The sequence below is a fragment of the Dromiciops gliroides genome, chromosome 1, assembly GCF_019393635.1.
Source record: "Dromiciops gliroides isolate mDroGli1 chromosome 1, mDroGli1.pri, whole genome shotgun sequence".
In the NCBI taxonomy this organism is placed as follows: Eukaryota; Metazoa; Chordata; class Mammalia; order Microbiotheria; family Microbiotheriidae; genus Dromiciops; species Dromiciops gliroides.
Window position 1 is genome coordinate 123,112,177 of NC_057861.1, and position 14,371 is coordinate 123,126,547.

General features: G+C 35.5%; 1 non-coding gene across 1 annotated transcript; it reads left to right on the forward strand.

The window, feature by feature from the left end:
* Positions 1–1,987: 1,987 nt before the first annotated feature.
* LOC122737538 lies at positions 1,988–2,094 on the forward strand. The gene has a single exon (XR_006354369.1). It is a non-coding gene; the product is annotated as a U6 spliceosomal RNA (small nuclear RNA).
* Positions 2,095–14,371: the final 12,277 nt, after the last annotated feature.

The following is a 14,371-nucleotide window of genomic DNA, read 5'->3' on the forward strand; positions in this document are numbered from 1 at the left end:
TACTTCCTTGACTCCCAGTCAACTAAAAGACTTTTTCAAATGAACTATTATTAAAGTAGGTTTTCCCTTAACTGCCAATACATTAAAAGAGTCAGACAAGCTTAAAAATTAACATTGAGGTTTTTATCATCATCATCACCATCGTCATCTATACCAGGTTAGCATTTTATTATACCTCATCAATCCTTGAAAAGATTTATGCTTTCAGTGTTAGGAGTAGTCCTTCCACCAAAATATTTTGTGACCCCACACATGTTGTTGCTATTTGTGTACTGCTGGGAATGAAAAGTACATATATTGGGAGCCAACCATTTGTTTATCAACTTCTCCAAAATTGCCTAGACTGATGCTCAGACATCAAAGATAATATGTCACCAGGACCATAATTAATTTCTTTATAGCAAGAAAAGGGGTGACAAGACTTTCACTTTCCTGGTATAAAACCTTCAAAGACAAACCATAATGACCTGCCATTAGGCAAGGTTTTGAATGAGATAATATATGTAAAAGATTTGACAAACTTTAAAGCAGTATAAGCTTTTGTTAATATTACTATCAGTATCACTATTACTATCACTATCACTATTACTTTTAATACTAATTATTGTTATTGTTATTATTTCTGGTGTTTTATGTATGCAACATGACACAGTGGAAAAGGCCTTGAACTTGGCTTTAGAAAAAACTGTATAGAATTTGGCATCACTTTTTTTTTTAAGTTTTTAGCTATGTGACCCTGGGCAAGTTAATTTACCATTCTGAGCTTCAGTGTCCTTTTCTGTAAAACAGGGGTTATAAGGGAACTTACCTTATAGGGATGTTTTGAGGCTCTCATACATACCTATGAAAATATGTGAAATGATTTATAAATTTTAAAGTGCTAAAGAAATGTTAGCTATTAAATAAAATAAATTTTAATAAAATTGATATATTTGAAATGTAACCTACAGGATCCTTATGTACAGTTTAGGGTCCATCCTTTTCTTTTCTATTTGACTTTGTTACCATTGTTCTACATTATTGGAACAAACTTTCTTGCTGAGATCACAGATGTGTTTAAGAATATTTTTTGTTTTACTTCAATAAATTATTTCATGCAAAAATGTATTAAGCATCTACTATGTTCCAGGCAGTATATTTTGGTATATATACAATGCATACATGTATACATGCTTATATACAGACACAATGAATATGCATAAATACATATGTATGAGTATATACATATATAATTATATCTAAACATCTTATTTTGATATTATAGGACCTGAGTCCTGGTTCATTAATTAAGCATATAGAGAGACAATATGGTATAGTGCATAGACAACTGGTCTTACAATAAAGAAAACCTGGTTTCAAGTCCTGCTTCAGGCTTTGTGACACTGTGGTCATGTCACTTAAACTATGTGTAGAAGTATGTGGGTGTATATTTATGTATATGCATATATATATTTATATACATATATATGTGTGTGTGCGTGTATATATATATGTATATATGTGTATATATATATATATATGTATATATGTATATATAATATATATATGCAAAGAATGTGGATTTCCTGACCAGTATGTAGTTCCTTAATTCCAATGAAATCATAGGTCTAGTCCCTATCCCAATCCTATAACCATTTTTTAAAGCTTATCGTGGAAAGAGAAATTAAAATTTTTGCGGTAATTTGATTGCTATAGTTTTGTATAAATACAAAATCAGAAGTAAAGATTAGGGGAGACTTTGAAGGAGACACAGATGATTCTGCAAAAAAAACAAAGGCTGATGGCCTGGTGTGCTAAAGTATAACTCTGAAGAATGCTTTGTGGAGAATCACAACACTGAAGGAAGAGTGAAGGAGATCTTTGTGTATTTAAGTCCTTGAAAATATCATTAAGAGAAGATTGGACATCATTGTTTTATGGTAATTATTTTTGAAATAAGAGAACTTGATTGCTAGATTATTGCTTTGTAAGTAAAATCTGTTAACCTGTGGTCGCTTTGGTAGCACATATACTAAAATTGGAATGATACAGTGGAGATTAGCATGGCCCCTGCACAAAGATGACATGCAAATTCGTGAAGCATTCCATATTTTTTTATAAATGAGGTTCATACTATTTTAACTGGTCCTGCTTAATTTGATGTTTGCACATTGTCATTTCTGTATATTTTTAAAAAGTAAATTTCACTCACCTCAAAAAAACCTGTTAACATAACCATTTGCAATCACAAAGAAAATATTATATAACAATATATGTCTCTTTGAAGTGTGTATCAGTGACTTTCACTTTTTTATCATTGGTACTAACAATATTAATGGTCAATGTTCATAGTTTATACTAAATAAATTTCAACTTTTACCAAGTTTTTTTGTAATGGGAGTTCCCTGTACAAATGAAAGCACAGATTTGGATACATAAATACACACACAATTACAAGTGTGTGTATATATATGTACATGATACATATACATGCATATACACATAATATACACATTTATAAAACTGCTTATGGTTTTTATTATTATTTAGTTGGGTTTAGGAATCAAGACAAAGTCTATGACTTTAAGAATACAGCTCAAATGTATCTCTGAGCTCAGCAAAAGAGTTCCTTCCAATGATGTAGACTAGTGATAATAAACTTAAATAGAAATGGGTATGGGCCTTAAATTGTACAAAAGAACCCTCTAGGTTACATATAGATTTTGTTTTCAAACATATTATCTATTTTATTGTATTTTTGTTTATTTTGTTATATATTCCTCAATGACATTTTAATTGGATTCAAGCTACATTTCATAGTGTTATAAGCTATATGTGGTCAGTTGGCCACATATTTATCACCTCTGATATAGACAAGTATTCAGCCACTCCTGCTCATCCTGTATAACTCTTGTCCATGTTTGTCCAAAAGTTCAAAATAGGGAGTCTACCCAATTATAGACCTTCTTCATTTTCTCCCAATAACAAAAGGACAGAGAAATATACTTCCTGTCCACTTATCACAGCTCCCTCTTGCCTCTATGCAGTTCACCCTCTTTCCTGTCATACAGTATCTTAATGGCACCCCTTTTTCCTAGTCTTTTTTCAAGATCCTGTTTAATTGTATGTTAGTCAGCTCACATTCACCATGTGCCTTTCCATTGCCTTATGTGTGACATTTATCTTTAGTTATTCAGAGGCAATAATGTTATATTTCACATTGCGCTATAGTAACATTAGTAAAACCTTTTTTGTCATGGGAAAATTGGGGTCAGTATAGGAGTTTTATAATTTCTGAAAATAATCCAATTGACTCTCCTCTTTCAACTCTGAGCCTATTTTTTGCTCCTTTTTTCCCACATATATGCTTTTTCTGTGTATTTACTTACATGTATATATGCATATGCAGAAAATAATTATCAATATGCTGGGGTTATTTTGTTGTTCCTGTTATCTAGTCTCAACTGTTCCCTCTTTGAAATAAGACTTTTGTATTTCCCTCAACTCATCCTCTATTCCTAAATTGACTCTCACAAATTTATTTTGTCCTCAAGACTTCCACACCATGGCCTCAATCATTTCTTTCAGTTAAAGACTAGTATTCATATTCTCCTGGGGAAAAAAACAAACAACAAAAAAAGTGCTCCTTCTTCCTGTTTCTGAATTTCATACATTGTCAACTCTGTACTCCATACTTTCCATTTTCATTCCAATCTCTTATGATGAGATTGTCTCTCTTTTTGCCAAGATTAACCCTCCTACAGGTGATGGAATGGATAGAGTGCTGAGCGTGCAGTCAGGAAAACATGAATTTAAATCCAGTTTTAGACACATTAACTATGTGTCCCTGAGCAAGTCACTTAAGCCTTTTTACCTAAGTTTCTTTATTTCTAAAATGAACTGGAGAAACAAATGGCAAACCACTCCAGTACCTTTACCAAGAAAATCCCAAATGGGGTCACAAAGAGTTGGACATGGCTAAAATTGCTGAACAATAATACAACCCTTATACCTGTACCCTTGCTCCCATTCCTTTCACTCTTCTCCAGGATATTATTCCCATAACCAAACCCTTCTTTATCTATTCTCTTCAATTTTGAAACTGAAGTTGGGTTCCTTTTTATGTCTATGTATTCATCATCCTTGAAAAAAACCACAACCTTTCACTAGATATATACTATTCTCTGATGCCGATATTATCTTGTATTTCACCTTTCTCTGCTAATCTCTTAAAAGAAGCTACTCTTACTTTCTGTATCTATTCTCTCTCTTCTCACTTATTTGTCAACTCTGCAATCTTATTCCCAATCTCATCATTCAACTAACATTGTTCTTTCCAAGATAACCAATGAACTTTTAATCGACAAATCTAATGAATTTTTCTCATTCCCCATTATTCATGTTTCTCTAATCCTTAATAACCTCTTCCATCATTTCTTCCATTCTCTCTCCTTTGCATTTTTATGAAGCTGTTTTCTCTTAGTCCTCCTTCCATCAGACTACTCATCACCCTTTTTTGTTGGACTATAATATATACCATATCAATTACCTGTTGGTGTAACCCCGGGCTCTATCCTTTGCCTTTTTTATTCTCTTTACTCTCACTGGCCTCATCAGTAACTATGGGTATAATTGTCATGATGATGTCCATTACTCCTAAACACATAGACATACATGTATGCATACATATGGTTATATACATATGTTCATAATATACATGTATGTGTGTACATGTACATATATGTATGTGCATATGTGTATGTGTGTATATAAATTTACATAACTCTAATCTCTCTTGAGTGCCAGTTTCACATCACCAACTATCTATTGAACATTTTGAAACAAATGTCATATCAGTATTTTAAATACAAATCTAAAAGGGAACTTATTTTCTCCACCCTATGCCAAAATAATAAAAAGAAAGAAAAAGAAAATCCTCTTTTGCTCTATTTCTGTCAAGGATAGCAACATCTTTTTAGCCACCCAGGTTCACAGTTTCAATGTGCTTGACTCCTCACTTTTACTCACCCTACAAATCCTGGTATATACCAAATTTTGCCATTACCACTTCCTTTATATCTTTTCCTTGCATACCTTTCTTTCCATCCACATAGTTATCACTCTAGTTAGAACTTGATCCCCTCTTAATCCACCCATTAAAATATCTTGCTAATTCATGTTTTTGCCTCAAACATGTTTCTAGCCACCTCAGTTTCTCATATGTGCCTACCAAAAGCATGTCTAATCATATTGCTTCCCCAGTCAATAAATCTTGAAGTTCCCTATTGTTTCTAGGATCAAATAAAAACTATTCTGTTTCACCGTTGTCTTCATATCTCTTGCACCAATTACTGTGCTTGGAACATTGAAGGAACTAATAAATGCTTAATTCATTAAGTGATTGATGTTGATATAATTTAGCTTATACTTAGATATCTGATCAATAATTTATCTCAGTCTTCTGTACTCAGATATGGATGCTCCTAGTAGAGAATACCAAAAATTTATGCTGGGCAGCATTTTGAGATTGACAACACCTCAGCCAGGTAACTGTCCTTGAAACATTCAGGCAAGGTTTCAAGGTCAAACACTTGAGTTACATGTTCTTCTGTATTTAATGGGAGATATAAATCAAATTGTCTCTGCCATTAATGGATATTTCCAGTATCACTCTGATTTACATAAATTTGACCATGCTTTTTCTGCTGCCTATAGCCTCGATAAAGAGATAAAATAATCAGTTGGACTCATGGAATGATTTTGTAAGTGAGAAAAAGAAAAGAGCAGATTTGGGCCAGGGAGAAAGTACTCCCAGATAGACTCACCTCAAAAATGGACTTTAAGTTAAAGATTTTTCTCACATTGTGTCAGTCTTGTGATTGCATGAACTCACATACTGCCTCTACAATAGAAACCATGAAATTGGGTATGGGGATGGAAGAGCAGGAGAACAACCATTTGTCATTCATCTGCTATGTGCCAGGAACTGTACTAAGGAGTTTACAAATCTTATCCAAAACATGGGTGAAAAGACTAAGAACATGCTGAAGTGTATTCCTTGATATTTATTAAATATTAAGTCAATTATCAACTTTCACCACTTAGTTTGATGTCTTTCAATTAATAATAAACACCTTAATCATCTGTGAAAGAAATGTGAAAGCATCACTGTATCTTTAATATTTATTTTATTGGAGCATTTCTGAAATAAGCCTTAAATTCTAAAGAAGAGATAGGAGCTTTTGTGTGTCTGCTACCCTACCCTTAAAAAATACTCACAAAATATTCTTCAGAGAGAAGAGAGAATGTTTTGCTTTCCTTTGTATCCCCAACACCACACAATGACTGGCATATAGTAGACACTAGACAAATGAAGTGATTTTCCCAAGATCCTACAATGAGTGTCCAAGCCAGGATTTGAATACAAGATCCCATGTTTCTTTATATAAATACATCATTTTTCTTCTTCAATGATTTCATTATGGGGAAAAGAAAAGCTATTCAGGAAAAAATATTCAGGAAAATTATCTGGAAATTTTAGTGGACTGCAATCTCACTATGAGTCAGCAATAAAAGGAGCCAAAATGTTGATGTAATCTTGGGCTGCATTAAAATGGATCTAGCTTCCAGGAACAAACCTCTGTGTATTCTACCCCAGTGTTTCTGTTTGGGGCACTGAAGTTTAAAAAGGACACTGCAAAGATGGAGAGGGTTGGGGGAAGGTGAAGGGCCACAACTCCATGTCATATGGAGATTAATTGAACTAAATGGAAATCTTTATCCTGAAGAAGAGAAGACACAGGGGGAACATGAAAGCTGTCTTCAAGTATTTGAAAAGCTGTCATGTGCAAAAGGAATTTAGACTTGTTTTGTTTGACCCCAGAACACAGAACCAGAGGCAATAGAGTGGAAATTTCAGAGACAAATTTAGGCTTGATGTCAGGAAAAACTCCATCAGCATTAGAACTGTCCAAAAGTAGAATATGCCACCTAGAGAATTTATGGGTTCTCTCCCTCAGTTTGCCTCTCTCCATGTACAGTCTGAAAGACTAGTTATCAGGCTTGGTATAAAAACAATTCCTTTCATATTTACATCAGACTAAGTGTCCACTGAGGTGTCTTGCAACCCTCAAATTCAGTGATTTTGATTCTATGATTCACTTGTGGTGACATACAAAATGGAAGTTCCCAACACTTTATTTAATTCTTTTGGATATTTTCATCCCAAAGTTTTGCTTCATTTAACCTAAATTTTGTGGCAATTGCTTCAATTTTTACTTTATGTGTGTAGAAAAAAGCAATGGTCATTTTTCTCCAAGTCCTTGTGTTGTGCCAAATTTTATAATGCCTCCCCACTCTATCCATTTTGCATTTTTGTTAACAGGAAAAAATGCTTTCACAATAATTAACAGAACTATAATTTATTAGGTCCTTTAATTCTCTTAGAGTTACTAGTGAGAAACACTGCTGTAAAAGAACACTGAAATTAGATCCTGAAAATGTAGTTTCAAGTGTCAGTTTTTACATTCATCATATTAGCTTTGGGAAACTTGGAAGTCACCATTTTGCCTCAGTTTTCACATCTGAAAAAACATAAAAATATAAATAAAAATAATTTTACTACCTCATAAATTTATATGATTTATATACTGTATTAATGTGTGCAAATTACAATGGTTCATCTCATTTAATCCTCCTAATCATCCCATGGAATAATGCTAAACAATATAATTATCCCTAATTATACAGGGGAAGAAAATGAAGAATAACAAAATGAAGTGATTTGCCATCACTACTAAGTGGAGAGAATGGGATTCAAACCAAGGTTTTCCTAATTCCAAGTTCAATATTCTACTTTCCAAAGGCTACCTTTGTCACTTGTATAAAGTATCTTAATAATAAAAGCAGTATAAACATGTAAATTATCAATTCCAGAAGACATCCTATTGTTGAAAACATATTGCAATCTGTGGCCTTGAAAGGACTATGTACACTAATGATATCACATTGCAATGTTATGAAGAAATGAGTAATTTGTGTTGTTTGTGTCAAAATAATATTAAACTCAGCTAAAACGCACTGTCAATCAGACATGTTATTTAAGGACAAATTTATGAACTTTAAGCCCTTAGGTTATTTAATCATTTTTTAAAATGCAGTATTGTAACTAGGATTTTGATGAGTTTTAGAATTACATCAAAGCCAGCAGATGTATTTAGAAAAGAGAATGTTGAATTTACATGAATTTGATGTACTAATGTACTTTTAAATTTCACTGGCTTCTCTTTCATTTTCCATTTTTGTCAGCATTTTCCTAGCACTGTACAAAAATATATATCTGGGCACAGATGTTTCAACTGTGCAGTTGTCCTAATATTTAAAGAAACAGATGGTGTGCAGCAGTTGGAATAGATGTGATCATTTACAATATATATAACTAGCTTATCTGTAAACTACCATTACTCAGCAGTGCACATACTCCATTCTAAAGAAAAAAACATACAGTTTTCAAAATTAGTAGTTTTCTTATAAATACAAGAAACCTTTCACATTTAAAGAACATACTATAAAGTTCACAACAAATATGAAAATCCATGAATATCATATCAGAGTAATAGTAAAAGAGAGGAAAGGGGTGTGTTTATATGTATGTGTTGGTGGGGTAAGAAGGGATGCCAAAGAAACTAATGGACTGAAATGAGTATTCCTCTTTTCTTTTTTTCAATTCTGTCTTCAACCCTGGTCTCCCAGAGTGAGGTTGAGAGAATATCATGGCAGCATAGTATTTAGAGCCAGAAGAGACTTTATGGATGACATAGTTCAATGCCCCTTTCCATCTTCCATTTTACAGATGAGGAAACTGAAGTTCAGAGAGATTAAGGGATTTATTGAAGGTCACACAGGTAGCAAGTAGTAGAGCTAGTGCTGAAGTATCTAACTATGGGGACAGTAATTTGAAGAGAGGAAAGAGAGGCCAGACTAGGAAAAGGAGAAAGCTGAAGAAATTCCAGGTCAAAAAAGTAAAGATGAATGAAAGGTTTTTGGAGTGGAGTAGAAGGAAAGATGGCAAAGATAGGAAGTTTAAAAAGAGACTGTCAACATCATAAAAGCACTGGATTCCAGGAAAGAGTAAAAAAGTCAGTATATTAAAGAAAGAGGGAATTGAATTAGATGATAAAGACAGAGGAGGTGAACCTGAAGAAGAGAGGAGTAAATGTCAGGAGTAATGAATAAACAAACTTCCTTCTCTTTTGCAGAGAACATGTGTTTTTGGTGAGTAGTTTTTCAGGCATGGCTGACACCTCTTGACCCCATTTTGGGTTTTCATGGCAAAGATGCTGTAGTGGTTTACCATTTCAGTCTCCAGGTCATTTTTTCAGATGAGAAAATGGTGGCAAGCAGGGTTAAGTGATTTACCCAGGGTTACACAGGTAGTAAGTGTCTAATGTCACATTTGAACTCAGGTCTTCCTGACTCCAGGACTTGTGCTCTATCAACTCTGCCACCTAGCTGCCCATGCAGAGGATGTTAGGGGAAACAAAGGACCAACTCAGACAGGGTGGTAAGAGATGTGGTGACTTGTGGACAAAGCTAAGATTCTGTGACCAGCAGAATATAGAGCAATTGTTAGGGAAAGACATATAGAATATAATTGGACTAGATTCCAGAGAGCACAGTACAATAGGAGGACCAAGAGGGATAGAGGCTGTAGGAGGGTAATTATAGATTATCTGGAAGTTAATCAAATTCTTAGAAGAAGAAATAAAGTAAGAGGTTTCTCACCTTGACGGAGGGTGACTCAATAACAGGCATTAGGAAAGCAGGAGGAGTGAATTTGTTCTTCATGGAAAGGGGAATGTGCTGGCTGATGAAGCCTGTCTGAGCCTGAGACTCAATTAATGGGCATATTTTAGTATGTACTATGGGGCAGGCATTGGGTTCAATGCTGAGGACACAGATAAAAAGGAAGAAACAATTCCTACCCTCAAGGGACTGATCTCTTACTGGGAGGATACAAGACATAAAAGGTGTACAATATTATTTTGAGGTGGTACAAACATGAATATATAGGAAGATCAGGAATGGCTTCTAATAGGAGGTGACATAAGGAAAGTATTGTATTCTAAGAAGCAGGGATAAGGAGGGAATACATTACAAGCATGAGGGACCACTTCTGCAATGGAAGACAAGCAATTTATGAAATGCCACCTTAAAATCATTGTGAGTTCCTTATAGTTTTTCTAAACCTAATCATGACTTCCCAAAGGGATACTTGTGATTATGGATAAAGCAATGGATTTACAGTCATGTTGGATGGTGTGCCTATAAGAAATATACTACCTATGTGACACTGCATAAGTTTCAGTCTCTCTAACCTTCAATCTTCTTAAATGTAAAATATAGATAATACTTATAATACCTGACACAAAAGTATTTTGTCTAGAAAACATTATGGAGACGGTAGAGTCAAGATGGCTGAGGAGAGGCTGTGACTCCTGCAAACTCCCAATAAACCCGTCCACTCACTCCCAATTAATGCCATAAAAAACAAACAAAAACAAAACAAAACAAAACAAACAAACAAAAGAAAAGCCAGAGTAACCTAATGCACATAAGAACAGAGTGAGACTATTTGACAGCCAAAGCAGCCAATTGGGATTACCTGTTTATCAGGCTGTGAGAGGAGCTCAGTGCCCAGGTCTAGACCTAGCTAAGAACAGACAGTGCTTCCAGTGTGCCTGAGAGTCTTCAGCACCAGCAGATTCTCCTAAGGCTTGGCTTGCAGACTTGTGAGAGGATTCAATGGTTGACCATGGTGAAGTGGCAACAGTCTCTGCTGGATTTGGGGTAAGGCACCCTGGTTCTGAACCAATGGGCCCAATCAAGTGGAGGCAGCCCAATGTGGGAGGGGCACAGGCACACCAATCTTCGGACCATGGAGAATCAGATTTCAATCAGACATCTGCTTCTGGGCTGAGATGAGTAAGCAAAGAAAACAGCAGAAAACATACAGCTTCTTTGGGGAAGGGGTAGACCAGAATACACCCTCAGAAGAAAATAATAACAAATCGAAGCTCCAACATCCATAGCTTCCAAGAAAAACAGAACATGGTCTCAGGCCATGGAAGCACTCAAAAGGGACTTTGAAGAGAAAGTAGGACAGATAGAAAGAAGATTTAGAGAGGTGGAGGATAGTATGGAAAGCGAAATGAGAGCAATGCAGGAGTCATGAGAAAAAAGTCAATAGCTTGAAAAGACAAATGGGAAAGGAGATACAAAAGCTCTCTGAAGAAAATAGAATCCAGGAGAATAGAAAATAGATCCAGGAGAGATAATTTGAAAATCATTGGACTACCTGAAAAGCGTGACCAAAATAAAAGCTTAGACACCATCTTCCCAGGGATTTTCAGGGAAAATTGCCCTGACATTCTAGAAGCAGAAGATAAAATAGAAATTGAAATAATCCACCCATTACCTCCTGAAAGAGATCCCAAAAGGAAAACTTCCAGGAATATTATAGCCAAATTCCAGAGATCCCAGGTCAAGTAGAAAATATTGCAAGCAGCTAGAAAAAAATGAATTTAAATACTGTGGAGCTACAATAAGGATAAAACAATATCTAGCAGCATCTACATTAAAGGAACAAAGGGCATGGAATATGATATTCCAAGAGCCAAAGGAACTGGGACTACAGGCAAGAATCACATACTCAACAAAACTGATTATAATCTTTCAGGGGAAAAAATGGGACTTCAAGAAAATAGAGGATTTTCAGGCATTTGTGATGAAAAGACCAGAACTGAATAGAAAATTTTACTTTCAAATAGAAGAACCTAGTAAAGCATTAAAAAGGTATAACAAAATAATGGTATTTGGCAGATGCCCAGGGGCCCCATGTGATTGATTTAGTATTGTTTGAACTGGGTGAGAATGAGAAACTAAGTACCTACTTAAGGATGATTGGATGGAGGCCACACCTGACCAGCCCTGAGTGAAGTGTTGGTGTACTACTGACATCGGCAAGTGACCACTCTCAACCAACCAGTTTGAAGGACCTCCCTTTTGTGGGAGGGAGAGAGGAACTATGAAGTGGATGCTTGCTCATAGAAGAACTCTCTTTTTGGTGAGGAGGAACAAGAGTAGTGGCAGATGGAGAACAGAGGGGGCCCCTCTTAGTTGTTCGGACACCAGCTTGGTGGTGAGAGATTTCACATGGGCTTCTAGGAAAGGACATTGCTTTCTTTCTCTCTAGCTATACTGAATTAGATCTGAGCTAGGATTTCCATACTATAAAGAATCTGTTATCAATCTCTCTCTCTCTCTCTCTCTCTCTCTCTCTCTCTCTCTCTCTCTCTCTCTCTTACTCTCTCTCTCCACTAACCTATAATATATATTTTAATAAATCTTTAAAAGCCTAAACTCTTGATGAATTCTTCAGTGACTTTAGCCAGCTTCCCCCAAGACTTGGGGGAGCAGATTAGAACCCACATTTAGATTTTAAATAACACAAAGGTAAACAGGAAAAAGAAATCATAAGGGATATTAAAAGATTAAACCATTTACATTCCTACATGGGAAGATAATACTTCTAACTCATAAAATCTTTTTTCAGTATTATGGCAGCTGAAAGGAATATACTTAGACAGAGGGCACAGGTGTGAATTGAATATGAAGGGATGATATCTATAAAGCTTTTATTTTTTGTTTATCCTTGTTTTTTGTGGGACAGGCCAGGTGGGGTGGCTTATGCCTTGGGCTGGATTTTGGGTCAGGACCTCCTGGGTCCAGGGCCCATGCTTTGTCCATTGTGTCATCTAGCTGACCCATGATCACATCTTCAAAACAAAGTTAAGGGGTAAGTGGAATGCACTGGAAGAAAAGAAAAGGGAGAGGTGGGTTGGGGAAAAGTAGGTCACATAAAAGAAACAAGAAAAATCTTATGGAGTAGAGGGGAAGATGGGGAAGGAGCGGGGGAGTGAGTGGGCCTAACTCTCATCACAATTGGCTCAAAGAGGGATAATATACACACTCAAGAGGGTATAGTAATACATCTTGCCCTGTGGGAAAGTGGGAGGGGAAGGGGATGAGGGAGTGAAAGGCAATGGAAAGAAGGGCAGATTGGGGGAAGGAGCAATAAAAAGCAAAATACTTTTGAGAAGTGATGGGGTGAAAGAAGACAGAAAATAGAGTATGTATCAAGGGGAGAGAATAGGATGGGGGGTAATACACTTGACAATAGTAACTGTGAAAGAAATGATGAGCAGGATGCTATCAGAAGGACTTGTGAAAAATTCAAACCATTAACAGAGATAGAACTGATAGTATCTGAATAGAGAAGTATAATTTTATTTGTTAGTTCCCCTTTCTAAAGGTATTTTGTCTATTTTCTTTCACAACCTAATGAGAAGATGTTTTACATAGCTTGCACATGCATGAGTTATATTGACTTTCTGGATTTCATACGGAAGGAAGAAGAAAATTTATAACTCAAAGTTTTAAAAAAAATCAATGTGAAAAGTACTAATGAGCAGGAGGAGTTCAGAGAAACCTGGAAGGACTTACATGAACTGATGCTGACTGAGAGGAGCAGAACCAGGAGAACATTGTATCCAGTAACAGCAGCATTGTATAATGAGTAATGGTGATAGACTTGGCTCTTTTTACCAATGCAATGGTCCAAAACAATTTCAAAGAACTTGATAATAGGAAATGTTCTCAACATCCAGAAAAAAGAACTGTGATTTATGAATGCAGATTGAACCATACTGTTTCTACTTTTGGGCTGCTTTTTTTCCCTTCTTTTCTCAATTTTTTTCCTTCGTGAAATGACTCTTCTTTCACAATATGACTAATGCAGAAATATTTTAATGTCATTGCACATATATAACCTATATTAGATTGCTTTATTTCTTGGGGAGGAAGGAGGGAAGGGAGAGTGGGAGAAAAATTTCAAACTGAAAATCCTATGAAAACAAATGTTGAAATCTATCCTTATATGTAACTGGAAAATAATAAAATACTGAACAATAAAAGAAATTACTATGGAAATTTTAGATCTTGTTGCCATTTAGGGGACAGATATATAACACTATGAGATAGATTTTCAATGCTTAAGAAGATGAGGGAATCTTGGAATCCAAGATCACTGATTTGTCAGGATGTACATGATATAAGATATGGACATTGACTTATACGGGTATATTCTTATAGCACTGGCATGCTATATTTGATGCCCAAGGTTGAAAGGCAGCTCAGAGGCCAATCACTTTGACCTCTACCTACCGCATGAATTCCTGCTGTCCCTGTTAGGTGATCATAAAGTCTCCAGCTAAAGAACTCCAGTGACAAAACACACAGAAGTTGCGAGTTTTTATCTTTGATCTTTATCTAG